We start from the raw sequence: 18556 nt of genomic DNA, 5'->3' as shown, positions 1-18556 counted from the left end.
TTAGGGTTTGGTGGGGAATCTGGACAATAAAAAGACAACGTAGGATCACGTGGATGAATGGCCCAGGGTGAGGGACAGCGCCCCCACCTCTCCAGGGGACTGCAAGACCAGCAGCTGTGGGGCTAACAGGGTCTTGGTGCTCTGGCCGGGTGTCAGGCCTGAGCCTCTGAGGTGGGAGAGCCGAGTTCAGGACACTGGTCCACCAGAGACCTCCCAGCTTCATTTATATCAAATGGCGAAAGCTCTCCCAGAGATCTCCATCTCCTTGCTAAGACCCAGCTCCACTCAATTACCAGCAAGCTACAGTACTGGACACCCTATGCCAAACAACTAGCAAGACAGGAACACAACCCCACCGATTAGCAGAGACGCTGCCTAAAATCATAATAAGAACACAGATACCCCCAAACACACCACCGGACACGGTCCTGCCCATCAGAAAGACACGATCCAGCCTCATCCACCAGAACACAGGCACCAGTCCCCTCTACCAGGAAGCCTACACAAGCCACTGAACCGACCTTACCCACTTGGGGCACACACCAAAAACAATGGGAACTACGAACCTGCAGCCTGCAAAGAGGAGACTCCAAACACAGTAAGTTAAGGAAAATGAGAAATACACAGCAGATGAAGGAGCAAGGTAGAAACCCATCAGACCAAACATATGAAGAGGAAATAGTTCTACCTGAAAAAGAATTTAGAGTAATGATAGTAAAGATGATCCAAAATCTTGGGAATAGAATGGAGAAAAAACAAGAAACGTTTAACAGGTACCTAGAAGAACTAAAGAGCAAACAAACAATGATGAACAACACAGTAAATGAAATAAAAAATTCTCTAGAAGGAATCAATAGCAGAATAACTGAGGCAGAAGAACAGATAAGTGACCTGAAGGATAAAATAGTAGAAATAACTACTGCAGAGCAGAATAAAGAAAAAAGAATGTAAAGAACTGAGGACAGTCTCAGAGACCTCTGGGACAACATTAACCACACCAACATTCGGATTATAGGGGTTCCAGAAGAAGAAGAGAAAAAAAAAAGGGACTGAGAAAATATTCAAAGAGATTATGCTTGAAAACTTCCCTAATATGAGAAAGGAAATAGTCAATCAAGTCCAGGAAGCGCAGAGAGTCCCATACGGGATAAATCCAAGGATAAACACACCAAGACACATATTAATCAGGTCCAAAACCAGACAAGGATATCACAAAGAAAGAAAACTACAGGCCAATATCACTGATGAACATAGATGCAAAAGTTGTCAACAAGACACTAGCAAACAGAATCCAACAGCATATTAAAAGGATCATACACCATGATCAAGTGGGGTTTATCCCAGGAATGCAAGGATTCTTCAATATGCAAATCAATCAATGTGATACACCATATTAAAATATTGAAGGATAAAAACCATATGATCATCTCAATAGATGCAGAAAAAGCTTTCGACAAAATTCAATGCCCATTTATGATAAAAACCTTACAGAAAGTAGGCACAGAGGGAACTTACCTCAACATAATAAAGGCCATATATGACAGTCACATAGCCAACACTCTTCTCAGTGGTGAAAAACTGAAACCATTTCCACTAAGATCAGGAAAAAGACAAGGTTGCCCACTCTCTTCACTGTTATTCTACATAGTTTTGTAAGTTGTAGCCACAGCAATCAGAGAAGAAAAAGAAATAAAAGGAATCCAAATCAGAAAAGAAGAAGCAAAACTGTCACTGTTTGCAGATGACATGATACTATACATAGAGAATCCTAAAGATGCTACCAGAAAACTACTAGAGCTAATCAATGAATTTGGTAAAGTAGCAGGATACAAAATTAATGCACAGAAATCTCTTGCATTCCTATACACTAATGGTGAAAAATCTGAAAGAGAAATTAAGGAAACACTCCCATTTACCATTGCAACAGAAAGAATAAAATACCTAGGAATAAACCTACCTAAGGAGACAAAATACCTGTGTGCAGAAAACTATAAGACACTGATGAAAGAAATTGAAGATGATACAAACAGTTGGAAAGATATACCATGTTCTTGGACTAAGAATCAACATTGTGAAAACGACTGTATTACCCAAAGCAACCTACAGATTCAATGTAATCCCTATCAAACTACCAATGGCATTTTTCACAGAACTAGAACAAAAAAATCTCACAGTTTGCATGGGAACACAAAAGACCTGGAGTAGCCAAAGCAATCTTGAGAAAGAAAAACGGAACTGGAGGAATCAGGCTCCCGGGAGCCTGGAGGAATCAGGCTCCCGGACTTCAGACTGTACTACAAAGCTACAGTAATCAAGACAATATGGTACTGGCACAAAAACAGAGATATAGATCAATGGAACAGGAGAGAAAGCCCAGAGATAAAGCCAAGCACATATGGTCACCTTATTTTTGATAAAGAAGGCAAGAATATTCGGGCCCACCCAGGGACGCCAAAAAAAAAAAAAAAAAGAAGGCAAGAATATACGGTGGAGAAAAGACAGCCTCTTCAATAAGTGTTGCTGGGAAAACTGGACAGCTACATGTAAAAGAATAAAATTAGAACACTCCCTAACTCCATACAGAAAAATAAACTCAAAATGGATTAAAGACCTAAATGTAAGTCCAGACGCTATCAAACTCTTAGAGGAAAACATAGGCAGAACACTCAATGACATAAATCACAGCAAGATGCTTTTTGACCCACCTCCTAGAGAAATGGAAATAAAAATGAAAATAAACAAATGGGACCTAATGAAACTTAAAAGCTTTTGCACAGCAAAGGAAACCATAAAAGACAACCCTCAGAATGGGAGAAAATATTTGCAAATGAAGCAACTGACAGAGGATTAATCTCCAGATTTTACAAGCAGCTCATGTAGCTCAATATCAAAAAAACAAACAACCCAACCCAAAAGTGGGCAGAAGACTTAAAGAGACATTTCTCCAAAGAACATATGCAGATTGCCAACACACACATGAAAGGATGCTCAACATCACTAATCTTTAGTGCAATGCACATCAAAACTACAATGAGGTATCACGTCACACCAGTCAGAATGGCGTAAAAAAAAAAAAAAAAAGGTTCTGAAGAAACTAAGGGCAGGACGGGAATAAAGATGCAGTTGTAGAGAATGGACTTGAGGACACAGGGAGGGGGAAGGGTAAGCTGGGATGAAGTGAGAGAGTGGCATGGACATACATACACTACCAAATGTAAAACAGAAAGCTAGTGGGAAGCAGCCGCATAGCACAGGGAGATCAGCTCCGTGCTTTGTGACCACCTAGAGGGGTGGGATAGAGAGGGTGGGAGGGAGACGCAAGAGGGAGGAGATGTGGGAACATGTATATGTATAGCTGATTCACTTTGTTATACAGCAGAAACTAACACACCATTGTAAAGCAGTTATACTCCAGTAAAGATGCTAAAAACAAAAAAAAAAACAAAAGACAATGTATCTCAGTGTTGGAAGCACAGGAGGCACGTGAGCTGGGGGTGGATGTCCAAGTGAGGAGAGCTTAACAGAGGCCTAAAGAACAAGGCAGAAAGGATCTGAGGCCTGGCGTTGCTGAGGGAGGGAGCTGCTGCCTGGATATTGACCTTTTAAAAATATTTATGTATTTTTTATTTTTATTTTTTTAAATTGAAGCATAGTTGCTTTACAATGTTGTGTTAGTTTCAGGTGTACAGCACAGTGATTCAGTTATTTTATGTATATATATATGTCTCTATATCTTCTTTTTCAGATTCTTTTCCCTTGTAGGGTATTACAAAATATTGTGCATAGTTCCCTGTGCTATACAGTAGGTTCTTGTTCGTTGGATATTGATTTTTTTAATACCATCTCATAGTAAATATTCTGAAATGTTCTGAGATGGTTTCCCCCAGTTGTCCTGCACGAGCTGGGCAAGGTGACCTGGAGCCAGGGCTTCTCCACACAGGAGACCAGCAAAACTGAGCGCTCTGCCTGATGGTTCCTGAGGGAGTCCACCCTCCAAGCAGTATCCTATCATTGGCCAACCCCGGGAACTTGGCCCCAGGAGACATGTCCCAGAAAAGGTAGCTCTGACAGCTGATGGTGTGTGTCCCTTCCCAACTGTGCACTCATGATGGTAACTTGATACTGGTCCTGATGGAGAGTATTTACAACACAGAAATTGGCAAATGCTACCCATCAGGGCGTTCTTTGCCAAGGCCAGTTGTTAAACATTTCCCAGCGCACCGCTGTGTGTACCTCCACTTGGGGAGCTTTCTGTGCTACCTGTTGCAGGACCTACCACTTTCCAGGTCTCTGTATCTCATTTCGCTAAAGAAATTTACACCCATTGGATCGGCCCCCTCTTGCACAGCACTTGGAATCTTCTGGGTCCCTTTCATTCTCTCGCTACTGCTGCTGGGACCTGTACCATGCAGGCATTGACTACCCTGCATGTGCCTTGGGCCCTGCGTGTACCTGGGCTTCACCCTGCGGTGTCCTTGATGCGTGATCGGGGGAGCCCATCCTCATGCATGCACAGCTTGGTGCACTGGGGACTTGGTACCTGTGGGGCCACCTGGATGAATGGGTAGTGACAGTCAATGACAATGCGTCCTTCTTTGGTTTCCCAGGAAGACGGTTCTGAGATGCATTTCCCAAGTCTCCCCAAGAATCGAGCCTCGTACCTGTGTCTTCTGCAGTCCACTGACAGCCAGTCTGACTAAGGCAGGTAAGGAGATGAAGGCTCCGAGAGTCAGCGACTTGCCTAAGATAGCGCATCTTGGTGGTGGAGGAGGTGGGATGCGAACCCACGTCACAGGGCCAGTGTGTCTTTCCATGCCTGTGTGTTGCCTCTGCCTATCAAGCCAGCTTGACAGCTCACCCTCCCTTTCCTCCTCCTAAGAGTGGTTCCCATAGGAACATCTCAGGTTCTTGGAATTAAACAGTTAGAAAGCACTCATCATAGCAGTAGCTGCCTCTGATAACAATCCTTTCTTCATGTCATTAGTGTTCTCCATCTCTTTTACTTTTCCTCCCTGGGATCATTTCTCACATAAATTCTTGCACCCAAGCCTGTATCCCAGGCTCTGCTTTGAAGGGATCTCAGCCTAAGACATCCTCAGAGTCTGTTGACGTCTGTCCATCACTCACATGACTCTCCTCTTCTGATAGCAGTAACAAGCAGGAAGGGGCCCCGTGATGGGGAAGCAGGTCAAGTGTGACTGACCTCCTCTTTGAAGGAAGTCTTGCCTGGTTCCCCTCAGACCTGGTCATGCTTTGCCCCTATGGGAACTGCACTGCACTGGAATTGATGGGTTTATACATCAGACCTCTCTCCCTCCCGACTCTGGAAAATGAGACAGTGGGACATTCTTTTCTTCATCTTACAACATCCTCTAGCACAGAGTAGGTATCAATAAACTTTTTGAAGAGTGAATGCAGACTGCATTTTTTTCAAAAGTTTACTGTTTAGCACAACTGGGAAAAATCATTCATTCAGCACTCATTGTTGGTAGAAGATGGGGAAGGACATTCCTGATGTGAGCCAAACCATCCAAACACCACAGAGCGATGGCGAGAAGAAACTCAAACCACAGACAAGGAAAAGTGAAAAATTAAACCTCTAGCAAATAAGGAAATATTAAGCCTGAACCTCCTAAAGCAAATAAAACTCTCGGAATGTCAGTGAGAGAAGCAGAAGCCACTGCTATTGACCAATTTTTATGATTATTTTTTAAAAGGCATGTTTCTTAACACTGCAGGTCTGTGATAAGTTTATCAACACTTTAGAGGAAGTACAAACATAGGTGATGAAAGTTACAGCGAGTGAGTCATATTTGCAGCACGTTGAGGATGATCCTGTCACACAACAAACCTAAATTGCAGCTAATGATATAAACAGAATAATGATGTGGGGAAGCCTACCTGCCTAGAAACAGGAAGCAAGTCAACTTGTGGATAAATAATAAAGCAGCAGAGGACACTGAAAAATGGCAGCCAAGTGGAAGCCAGGAGCAGAAAAACAATAGAAAAATGGATCCAGGCAGAGACGTAGAGAATGGACTTGAGGACACGGGGAGGGGGAAGGGTAAGCTGGGACGAAGTGAGAGAGTGGCATGGACATATATACACTACCAAATGTAAAATAGATAGCTAGTGGGAAGCAGCCCCATAGCACAGGGAGATCAGCTCGGTGCTTTGTGACCACCTAGAGGGGTGGGATAGGGAGGGTGGGAGAGAGGCTCCCGAGGGAGGGGATATGGGGATATATGTATGCATATGACTGATTCACTTTGTTGTACAACAGAAACTAACACAACATTGTAAAGCAATTATACTCCAATAATGATGTTAAAAAAAAAAGGATCCAGGGACTTCCCTGGTGGGGCAGTGGTTAAGAGTCTGCCTGCCAACGCAGGGGACACAGGTTCGATCCCTGGTCTGGGAAGATCCCACATGCCATAGAGCAACTAAGCCCGTGTGCCACAACTACTGAACCTGTGCTCCAGAGCCCACACACTGCAACTACTGAGCCCACGCACTGCAACTACTGAAGCCCGCATGCCTAGAGCCCGTGCTCCGCAACAAGAGAAGCCACCGCAATGAGAAGCCCGCGCACCACAACGAAGTGTAGCCCCCTCTCGCCGCAACTAGAGAAAGCCTGCGTGCAGCAAGGAAGACCTAGAGCAGCCAAAAATAATAAAATTAAAAAAAATATGGATCCAAACAGAAAAATGATCGCAGTGGGTGTGGCAGGGACTATTCCATATTTGCTCTCAGAAGCATCCTCCAAGGAAGAGCTGAAGAAACCTTGTCAATTTTTTTTTTTTTTTGCGGTACGCGGGCCTCTCACTGCTGCGGCCCCTCCCGCCGCGGAGCAACAGGCTCCGGACGCGCAGTCTCAGCAGCCATGGCTCACGGGGCCAGTCGCTCCACGGCACGCAGGATCCTCCCGGACCGGGGTATGAACCCGTGCCCCCTGCACCGGCAGGCGGACTCCCAACCACTGCGCCACTAGGGAAGCCCTCAAATTTTTAAACACAAAAAATAAAGTTAGAATCTTGGCTAAAACAAAGGACAGTGAGCAAAACTTCAGGTGTCTCCTTTTAGCTCTTACTTCTGTCCTGATCCTGCCTTAGGTTTTTTTCTTCTCTAAAGACAGTGAAGACCTGCCAACACATTGAACGCTCCCTTTCTTTTTCTAACCATCAGGAAATTATTGTACTTCAAAATTTAGAGCACCCAAGCATTCCGCTCTTACAAGTTGCTAACGAGGCGGACAAGTAAGGCCCGCAACTGTGATGGGGAGGGCGTGGTTTATAAGGGTCTTTCACAACCACAGGGACGCTCAAGCAGAGTTGAATTCCTGCCGTTTGCCATCAGTATTTCTTATGAACGTGCGCCCATTAATGAGCTTGCAACACGATATTTTAATTGTCTGTTTACATGTCTTCCACCAGCTGGTGTGCTCCTTGAGAGTACTTTGCTTTTCTGTCCCTCCAGGGCCCAGCTCTGGGCTTGGTAAATAGTAGGTGCTCAATAAATGCAAGCTGGTTTTGAAAAACTATTATGTGCAACTACATGGAAATTGAAAAAAAAAGTTAAGTAAAAAACAGGTCAAGGAAAGAATCCATAGGCAGCCCAAACACTATTGGAAGCACACTTCTTTACCCCCAGTTTTTATATTAGTTAGAAAGAAAAGAAAAGAAGGAATGAGCTGAGTCTCTCTAGGGAATTTAGGGAGTGTTATGAACTGAATGTTTGTGTTCCTGCAAAATTCCTGTGTTGAAGCCCTAACCCCGCAATGTTCCAAAGCAAACACTTCCTCCATTTTGTTGTGGTTCCACATCCCTCCTTAAGCAAGCATCATAATATACTCCTAACGCGCTCACACAGGCTCAGGAGCCAATCTGGGCCACTTAACAACTGTCAGGGGTGGCAGGGGAGAAGATGTATAGGAATAAAGCCAGGAATGGGGTACATTGAGACAATAACAGTAGTTCTGTTTAGGGTGGCACAATTATGGGTGATCTTTATTTTTTTTTCTGTTTTCTAAATTTATATTGTGGTCATATGATATTTATATCATTTAATCTTTTACTTGTGAGAAAAAATGCTGGGGAAAGAGGCAAAACAAACACATAAGCACAGTAGACACACAAACACACACATATATACACACACCTTTACACACATACACGCAAAGACACATATTCACAAGCACACGTACAAACACACATACTCACAAACACACATGAGCTCCAGAATAAGAAACCTTGCTTGGATTCCTGGTTCTACCTCCTAGTATAAATTACCTTGCTCAGTCCTTCTTTTTAAAAATCTGTATACTGGGCATAACAGCCGAGCTGCCTGTCTCTGTGGGTTTTCTGTGGGTTTACTGTGGGGCCCGATTCCTACAAGGCAAGTAAAATGCTGTGCTGATGGGGGGTGGGTGCAGCACACCTCTACACTTCCCACCACAGCCTTGGATACAGTGACTTGGATGGTAAAGATGATCGTTTGGAACGTGTTCCCTTGCCAAGAATAAGAGTGCAATGAAAATAGCCCAACTAGCTCATAATTTGTAGCCACTGTGGCCGGCAGAGAGGGAGGAGGTGAGACTCAAGTACTGGCCTGGGAGTCGAGGGAATTTGTGCTGCCCTTTATGTCCCATGTCTTGGAGAAGGATCAGCTCTCCTCACCTGAGTAAAACCCACCCCAGAGGGCTGAGGTGAGCATCTGACAGCTGAGGCTGTCAGCTGACGCACCATGGCCCCATCCTCACCCAAGTGCTGTTTGACAATGCGTGTGAGTGTGCCAGGGAGTGATGAAAGTGACACGCGTTGGGGAAGAGACAGGGAAAGGAAGAAACAAACGAAAATTGTATTAAGTGCCCACTCTGAGACATTTGTACACAGCACACGGTTTATAGCTGACACGTGGTTGCCCCAGACTTTAACATGGAAGGAAGAGCAAGGGTCATCAGCCCCATTTTACAGAGGCAGAAAACTAAGGCTTGTGATTCAGAGTCACCTGTCTGCACTCACAGAAGTTAGGGACAGAGACACCGGGGTTTCGAACACCAGTCTTCCCTCCTGACCCAGGATGCCGCCGATCAGGGTGATGGGGCAAGCGGAGTGTAGGGCCTGGGACAGTCATCCCTGTTCCCAGAGGGGCTGAGACTTGGTTACGAGCTCAGCTTTAGGAGAGAGCCAGCCGAAGACTCAAGGTTCGACCCCACCGCTTCTTGGCTATGTGAGCTCGTCCACAAAGCCACTTAGCCCTCTCTCCAAGCCTCAGTCTCCCCATCTGTAAAATGGGGAAATAATGGTTCCTGACAGGATGGCTATGAATCTAGAGGAGCCAGTGCCCGTGAAGTGCTCAGGACAGCGCCTGGCTCAGTGTAAACAGTAACCTTCAGCTGCCACTACTACTTTGTCACTTGTCCAGTACCCACAGCTGCTCATTTAGAGTTTATTAAATGACTAACCAGAGCACGGCACTTTCCTGGCAGCGCCTCCCCAAACCAGCTGACAGTTTTTAGAAATCCGAGATGAGATGGGCAGAGGCTCAGAGGATCCAAACAGTCATGTGTTTATCGTTTGTGCTGCTCTGAGCTTCTGTTCCATGAAGCAGCTCCTACTGATGCCTTCAGGAAGGAAGGAAAGCAAAAGACCCCAGTTAGCCTGCCTGCCTGCATCACACAGCAGCGAATCAGGGAGGAAATGCGTCCTGGGGGCATTCACCTGCCAGAGGATAGAAAGACAGGGCCCACCCCTCCCCCCCCTCAGAGTGATGACAGAGGCTGACTTTTACCATGGGCCCGGCCATGCCCGCCCCCCACATTGCCCCTGACATTTTCACAACAACCCCATAGAGGAGGCACTGCTGTTATCCCATCTCACAGATGGAGAAAGAAGAGAAGAAGCAAAGTACCTTTCCCAAGGGCTCACAGCTATAATCGGAGGGCTTGAACGATTCCGGAGCCTGCCCTTTGAAGCCTTATGGGAAATCTTGTCTCTGCAGCCCCTTATAGCTCACAAAATATTTCCCTTTTGATCTTATCTGACTCGCCATTTGTTATGGACTGAATCGTGTCCTGTCCTCTCCTACCCACTGCGAATTCATATATTGAAGTCCTAACCCCCAGAACCACAGAATGTGACCTTGTTTGGAAATAGGGTCACCGAAGTTAGTTGAGTTCACGCTGGAGCAGGGTGGGCCTCCATGCAATATGACTGATGTCCTTAGAGAAAGGGAAGATTTGGAGACGGACAGACACACACACACACTCACACACACACACACAACACCATGTGAAAACGGAGGCAGAGAGAGACAGTGATGCTTCTGTGAGCCAAGGATTACTGAAGACAGCCAGCAAACCACTGGAAGCTGGGGGAGAGGCCTGGAACAGATTCTCCCTAACAACCTAAGAAGAAAGTAACCCCGTTGACACCTTGATTTCTGACTTCTGGCCTCCGGAGCTGGGAGACAATAAATGTCTGTTGTTTAAAGCCATTCAGTTTGGGTTACTTTGTTACGTCAGCCCTAGGAACAAATATACAACTGTTCCGGGAAATAGGGTCAGTTGCTCCTATTTTATAGGCGAGGAAAAGGAGACTCAGAGAAATGAAGCGTTATAGGCCAGAGAGCCCAGAAGTGGGAGGGTTAAGAAACCCAGTATGTTTGCTTCCTGTTCCAAAGCTTATCCCACCTGATTGGAGCTGCTCTAGCCTGTTATCATACGCCACATATTGGCAGAGAGCTTTACAGTTTGCAAGGGTTCAGCACATATAGGCTCAAGTGATGGCACAATAAACATAAAATCCTTTGCAATAACAGGGAACGTGGTAGTAGCTCCATTTTCAGTGGATGAAAGGGGTGTTCAGGAAGTAGGATGGATTCTGGAAGGTGAAAGCGAAGGCAACATCCACAGTGTGTTTCCCTGCCGGGATATGACCTTTATTCATGTGTTCTCTGATTTAAATTATGTTCTCCTATTCAAATGATCTTGGCCTGCAGAAGAGTTATTTATCCCTCTTCTCTGGCCTAGCGAATAGGCCAGAATCCGTGATGAACACATCAGGACAGATACCTCGGGAAATATTTGAAAACAGTCCTTCTGATGTCACTGTGCAAATAAGACATCAAGTGATTCCTCCAATACCTAGGAAGGCAAGCAGAAGCAGACAGACATGTCCATTTCCAGCCTTTGGAAGCAGCAGAATCTCATCTGGGTCACGTGAAAACACAGCCAAGAGCAGTCTGCACTGACCCTGTCCCTGGCTCACAAGGAAACCCAGATTTGTGATGTGTTTTCGGCCAAATGACAGGTGTAAAAGCAAGAGTGATCATTTTCTTCGTAACAGATGTGTATTCAGAGCTGAGTTCCTAGACCTCTTAACAAGGAGCGGAAGTACCTGTCCTGAGGCCCCGGGAACCTTCTGCCCAGAGCATCCTGTGTTCTCCTTGCTTGGTACCTTGCCTAAGAGTCCCTGACCCCAAAGACCTCAGCTCTGTGGCGGACACATTTGCAATGCACTGTAAGAGCAGCTTGCCAGTTCATACTGTCCGGTCAGCACCTTGTAGTTCCTCCAAACTGATGCAAGGTACAGTTACCTTTTCCATTTTCACAGGTAACTGTCAGTGAACACGTCAAACCCTTGGGACCTGAAAGCAGGGCTTCCTAACCAGGGGTGGGAGTCATGGCAAGACTGGGGGATGTCGGGGATGTTATGGCAGAAGAGTCAACACTGTCCCTACGTCTTGGCAGGTGGGCAGGAATTTTGCAGGAGGACAGAGACGAGGGAAGGGCATGAGAGGTGGAAATAAGAGCACAGATAAAGGTGAGGAGGCAACAGACTCAGGTTTCTGAAGAGCCACAGTGGTCCATTGCGGCCGGAGGGATGGGGACAGTGGGCAATGGGCAGGGGCTTCCACCTACCCCACCTCCTCCCAGGGCCGGCCTCCCCGCCTCCCCATCACTCTGTGTTCAGCCTCATCCGTGTTTGTTGAGGCTTGGATGCTCCAACCCCCATCTCTCTCCAGCTTCCAGGCCTTTCCCCGGGATGTGGCGCATGCTTGGGTGGGTCACACCCCGATCCAGCTACCCTCCTCCAGGGCTCATTTCCCACTGCTGTGATTGTCTGGTTGCTCCTTGTTGAATGGATGGCGTATTAATTTCCAATTGCCGCTCTGGCAGAGTACCACAAACTTAGTAGCTTAACACATCGCAAATGTACTCTCATAGTTCTGCAGGTCAGAAGCTTGAAATGGGCCTGTGTGGGTTAAAATCAAGGTGTCCACAGGACTGTTTCCTTCTAGAGGCTTCTGCTTCCTTGTCCTTTCCGGCTTCTAGAGACCACCTGCATTCCTTGGCTTGCGGTCCTGCATCACATCACCTTCCCTCTGCTTCCTTTGCCACATCTCCTCTGACCCTAGCTCTCCTGACACTCTTGTGATTACATCAGCCCCACCCACATAGTCCAGGGTAATCTCCTCATCGTAAAATCCTTAATTTAATCACATTTGCAAGGTTCCTTTTGCTGTATGAGGTAACATATTCGAAGACTTTGGGGATTAGGATGTGGGCATCTTGAGGGCGCCATTATTCAGCCTGCCGCAGATGAATACGCTGGCCCAGAGCCGTGACTCATCGTGCTTGATCTGTTGGATAGTTAGAGCACACTGAGCCCTGGTGCATGGCAGGGTTGGGGGCATGACTGAACTGCAGAAAACACGTGAGCAGGGCATGCTGGGAGAATGTGCGGGGAAACTGGGAATGTGTGCGCGAGCCGGGGGTGATTATGTTGAAAGGGGGACATGCAGCAAAAAAAATAATAAAAGGGACATAAAGCAAACATAGTGGTTACTTCTGCAGCCTCAGTTTCCTTATCTGAAAACTGGGAGGATGGACCAGGCAGAATGTGCAGCTTTATAAGGCCATGCAGCTAGAATATTAGTAAGGACTGAGGCCAGCAATCTGACTTCCCAAGCTGTACCTCTTTCCCATCTCCCGTGTCCCCTTATCCCATCCTTAAATAGCCCTTCTGTCTCTCTCCCTCTGTGTGTGTGTGTGTAATTTATTGAGATACAATCTGCATACCATACAATCCATTCATTTAAAGTGCACAGCACAATGGTTTTTAGTGTAGTCACAGAGTTATACAACTGTCATTAATTTTAGAACATTGTTACCTCTCTGAACAGAAATGCCCCCAGCCCTAGGCAACCCCTAACCTACTTTCTAAACAGCCCTTCTTTGGACCCAGCACCCCCTGGCTCTTTGCCAGCCCTTTTTTCTGCTCAGTGCCAAATAGGAGGCTTATGCTGGCTGTCAGACTGTCCTCCCCATGATTCTCTTCCCGACCCACTGCTTTCAGACTTCTGCCCTCGTCATTCTACTGAAAGGCTTTCTGAAAGGTCAACAATGACCCTGGGGCCAAATTCAAAGGCTTTTCTGCTCCGTACTTCCTGACTTGTCCGCAGTCCCTGACTTTAAGACCTGTCATGGTGGTCCCTTTACCACTGCCCTGCCCGGGACACCTCACCTTCTCCCTACTGTGTGAATGGTGGGGGATGCTAGGATTCTGTCCTCACCCTCTTCCTTCTACAGTGGAGAAGTTAATGCCCACGGTCTGAATGCCAGCTTTGCCATGCACCAGCTGTGTGAGCTTGGGCAGCTAACTTCATCTAAGTCTACTTTCCTTATTTATATCTCAGGAAGAGTAACAGTACCCACCCCTCAGGGTTATTGTGGGGACTAAATGAGTTAATTCATAGGAAGCACTTGCTTGGAGAACTACTTGGCACATATAAACAGGCTACGCTAAGTGTTTGCCCATATGATTATGTTGCTCCTTCTTTTGTTCAGTTGAGTTTATTCATAGCCATGTTTTTTCAATAACTTCTATGCATCACACTTCCCTGGGGTTCAAATTTCCATTAAATTCAATTATAAGCAGGGGCTTTGGGCAAGTATAGCTTCCCCAAAGCCTCACTTTTGTGACCTGTAAGACGGGGGTAATAGTTGTTAGGTCTTAGGGTTGTTGGAGAGTTTAAATAAGTTAATACATGCAAAACATTTAGAACAATGCCTGCCATGCGTAAATCCTCTAGAAATGTCAGTAGCAGCAGTAGTTGTAACTATCCAGCCTTCATCTCTCACCTCCACGTGATGGTGGGTTTGACTTGACCGTGGACATCACTTGCACGTTCTACCATCATCTTAAACCAAAATCACATCTGAGCTCATCAATTTTTTCACGGCAGCTTCAATCACTGCTAACTCAGATCACACTGTTGGCACCCCCAGTCCTGGTTTCCCAGGTCAAAGACCATTGGTCATCTTGCATCTCCTTTGTCCTTTGTATCCAATTTTCATCCTTCCCAATGACTCACATTTGCTCATTCCCTCCCATTCACTTCCCCCACTTTTGTCTGGGGCTTGCCTGCCCAGGTCTGAAAGTCTTCAATGACCTCTTGCCTGCCCCCCGTCCATCCACCAAACCAAAGTACACACGATACAAAATACATTGCCCACTTCTGGATGATGCTTCTAAGTACTCTCCCTATGCCCAACTCTGCCCCTGAAGGAGCTTCTAAATCTTTAAAAAAGGTCTCCAGGAGCCAGTCTCCAACTGCCATAATTAAGTGGGACTTTCCACGGTTTCTCCTCGAGTCTTTGCCTCTTAGTTTTGGTTTGGGTATATGTTTCAGATGCTTGGCTTCATCCTTTCTTTTCAGTCTGGTGTTGGAGGTGACGCCTGTGGCTTCTTTAAAACTGAAAATCACACCTCCACCCATCCTTCTCTCTTGAGTCATCCCACCCTCCCTGTTCAACATTAATCTGCCTTTTATCCAGTCAGCCTCTTGCTCTGTGTCAGATAAGGGTCCCTATCAAGCTCAGCACCACATTATTTTTCCTTAATTTATTCTTTTAGGCAGACCCATCTCTGTATAGGTTTTGTGATGTCATAGAATGAAAGACACATTATAATTAAGCCACAACTATTAACATGAAAGGGAAAATGTGGGGGACACATAATGAGGGATTGGAGCACTTAAATCAAATAAGTGACTGCATTTGGTCAGTGAACTTCACTACAGCCAAGGCAAAGAGAAGTGTACAAGGAAGGGCACAATTAACGTAATTTACTAAAGGTAATCATGCCAGATTGCTGGGGAGACAAATTTACCTTCAAACAGAAGGATGACATCATCTCATAGACCAGCTCTAGGAGAATTTCTGCAGTGATGGGAACATTCTTCCATCTCTGCATGGTCCAGTATGGCAGCCACTAGCCACATGCAGCTACTGACCACTTGAAATGTGGCTAGTATACCCAAGGAACTGAATTTTTGGTTTGACTTAATCTTAATTAAATTTGAATAGCCACATGTGGCTAATGGTACCATAATTGGAGAGTGTAACCACAGACTTGTATGTAAATTATGTTGTAAAATATCTTTAATAGAATATTTCAAAATTGCCAAGATCTCTCTGCAGCCCTGTATCCATTTGCTGGGGCTGCCATAACGAAACACCACAGACTGGAAGGCTTAAATAACAGAAATTTATTTTCTCACAATCCTGTAGGCTAGATATCCAAGATCAAGGTGTCAGTGAGGTTGGTTTCATTCTGGGGCTCTCTCCTGGGCTTGCAGATGGCCCTCTTTTCACTGTGTCCTCACATGGTCTTTATGCAAATATCCCTGGTGCCTCTTTTTGTCCTAATCTCTCTTCTTATAAGGACACCAATCAGATTGGATAAGGGCTGCCCAAAGGCCTCATTTTAACTTAATTATTTCTTTCAAGGCCCTATCTCTAAATATAGTCAGATTCTGTGGTATTGGGGGTTAGGGCTTCAACATATGAGTTTGAGGGGGGACACAATTCAGCTCATAACAGAGCCCTCTGTGCACTATTAAACAGCAGACAGGTAAAGGCACTTTTGATCAGAGGCCACAACTGGATAGTTCAGGTGTGTATCTTTCTAGCGACATACTTGGGACTAGGATGGGCTTCTGGGAATTGGGAAATCAAAGGGTGTCATATTCCTTAGGCCACAGTCTCTAATAGCAATCCCCTCACCCAGAATGTCAACTCACACTCCTCTGCCTGGCAGGGAAGGCCCCCGAGATTTGACTCCATTGACTGAACCAGCCTTTTCTCCTCTCTTCCTTTGTTCCTGTTCCTCTGCTTTTTTTCCAGACCTCTCTACCGCATGTACCTTGTACTCACTCCTGCTTCTCTGATTTTGTCCACACTGTCCCTCCTGATAATACCTTGTTTTTTAACTGCAACATCATCCTAAGAATTTATATCCTGCTAATCTCAACCAAGACCCACCTCATTCTCAAAACCATCTCTGAACATTCAGTCTTCCTTAACATCATTCTCTCTTGTTTTCAAATCCAGTCACACTTGAAACAAACACCCCATGATTGAAAATGAAGTTCTTCTCTAATTGTTTCTAGGTCTTAGTGTTGTCTCTGAAACAAAATCATAAACGCAAGGGTCAGGGAACAAGTGACCTATCCCTTCTGTAGACTTGACATCCTAACATAATACAAGCACATAGCAGGTGCTCAGTAATGTGTCTGCTGCTTGGTTGACAGATGTAAGTATTTTTTGTCCCTTTCCCACCTCTGAACTGTTTTTCCAACTTTATGTACAATTGCACATTTAGTATCTGGAGCAAACCAGTTGCACGTTTAGCATCTGGAGGCTGCAGCATATCACTCACTCTTTGTATTACATTTACAATAAAGTCAAAGATAGATGGCTGAAAAGAAACTCTAATCATCTCTGATATTATTAAATCTTCTAGTCTGAATTCTCAGAGAGCCCAAGAAAAATTTCTTTAAATCCCTATGGTCTTTCTATTCCGTAGATGAAGTTATAGAGCTGGCCTGAGAAGCAATTTCGTGAAATCATTTACCAAAGGGGAGGGGGGAAAATCATTATAGTCCTCCTTTGGAGGTTTGCAAGTAATAAGCATGCTCTCTTCTCTTCAAGCCCAGAGGAGCTGCGTGGGCTTGATAAACGGCTAAGCTTGGCCCACCGGCAGCTCTAAAAAGATGTCTGTAAACATTACAGAAGAGAACCATCAGAAAGTTGGTGGGTGTTACTGATGAGTGGCTGTGGGTGCTTTTGTTGGCCAACATGGCAGCAGCCTTCTTTCTCTCCTCTGTGAATGACTAGTGACCTATACTTCCTTTGCTTTCCTGGTGACTGTCTTAACCGATACGGCTTCTTTTAAAGCAGTGGTTTTCAACTAGGGAAAATTCTGCCTCTGTCCCCATCCCACCTGGGGGACATTTGACAATGTCTGGAAACATTTTATGTTGTCACAGCTGGCAGTGGGAGGTGCTGCAGGCATCTCCTGGGTAGAGACCAGAGATGCTGCTAAACATCTATCTTCCCTTGTCCCTTTGCTTTTGAGGGTCTCTCTGCCTTGCATACTCTTCTTCCAGTTTTTTCCTATTCATGCCCCAGTTCAAACAACACCTAGCCTTCCTTATCGAAAGCCACTCTACAGCATGCATTCTCAGTGGGAGCAAGGCCACCCCCAAAGGGGTAAAAATGGATTCTGGGAGGATTTTTTAAAATCTTACTCTTTTAATGTATGTAAAGCACAAATACACATACAGGACATAAACAGATGGATGATAGGTAGGTAGGTAGATGGCTGGTGTATCTATGGTACTAAAATTTCATAGAGGTGGTTGATTAAGAAAAAAAAAGTCTAAAAAAGCTCCTTAGGGAGCAATAATGAAAAAAAGGTTGAAAAATATTGCTCTGTGGAAACTGTCTCCCCGCTCCACTTACTCGCCAACATATACCCTAATTTACCTCCTTCCAGAAGTTACTGCAATTGGAGAGTACCCTACTTATTTTTAGTTCACTTGAGTATTTTCTGCCCCTCCCCACCCCTCTGAAAGTGAGCTCCTTGAAACTCAGGGATCTTGGCCGTCTCTTTGCCACTGTGCCCCCAACACCTGCACATGGTTGGGCATGTAATAGATATTCAGTCCATACTTGGTGATTCAGTTGCATTATAACCAAGGAATGATTTCCAGTACTAAACCAAGGACCCACTGGGCCAACCAGACCCCTCTTCGATTTCAACCCTCACTTAAATGCTACCAGATTCATTGGGTCCCTTTTGGGCAGTGAGCTTAAGTCCCCTTCTTTCCTCCATGGTCAAGTTAATCTCTTAGCCCTAGTCTCAAGTAGCTCAAATTTTCTCTCCTCCCTGACCTCTGAGACCCAGCCACTGCAGTTCAGCCCTTGTCTATTCCACTGACATACCATAGTGAATACCATATGGATGTTTGACCCACTGAATTAAAACATTTGATCCATTAAATTAAAACATTTTGACCCAAGTATAACGATAGGTTAACCATCTTAGAAATTACACAACAGAAGGAATGTATGATTATCTGATTTGATTTAGTAACACATTGAATTACAGTGAGCATATGCTGTAGAAAAAAGACTGGAAGGAAGCAAACCAAAATACTAACAATGTTATCTGTCTCTGGAATGTGGACTTGCAGTTTATTTTCT

The 18556-nt window shown here is 45.2% G+C and overlaps 1 protein-coding gene across 1 annotated transcript in view; it reads right to left on the bottom strand.

Annotated features, from left to right (window-relative positions):
* Nucleotides 1-18556, bottom strand: part of VAT1L (vesicle amine transport 1 like) — a 144158-nt gene that overhangs the window by 47965 nt on the left and 77637 nt on the right. The gene's annotated exons all lie outside the window — the stretch shown is intronic.

Source organism: Neophocaena asiaeorientalis, unplaced genomic scaffold (genome assembly GCF_003031525.2).
Source record: "Neophocaena asiaeorientalis asiaeorientalis breed wild unplaced genomic scaffold, Neophocaena_asiaeorientalis_V1.1 scaffold40, whole genome shotgun sequence".
In the NCBI taxonomy this organism is placed as follows: Eukaryota; Metazoa; Chordata; class Mammalia; order Artiodactyla; family Phocoenidae; genus Neophocaena; species Neophocaena asiaeorientalis.
This window is presented reverse-complemented; position numbering and strand designations above follow the sequence as displayed.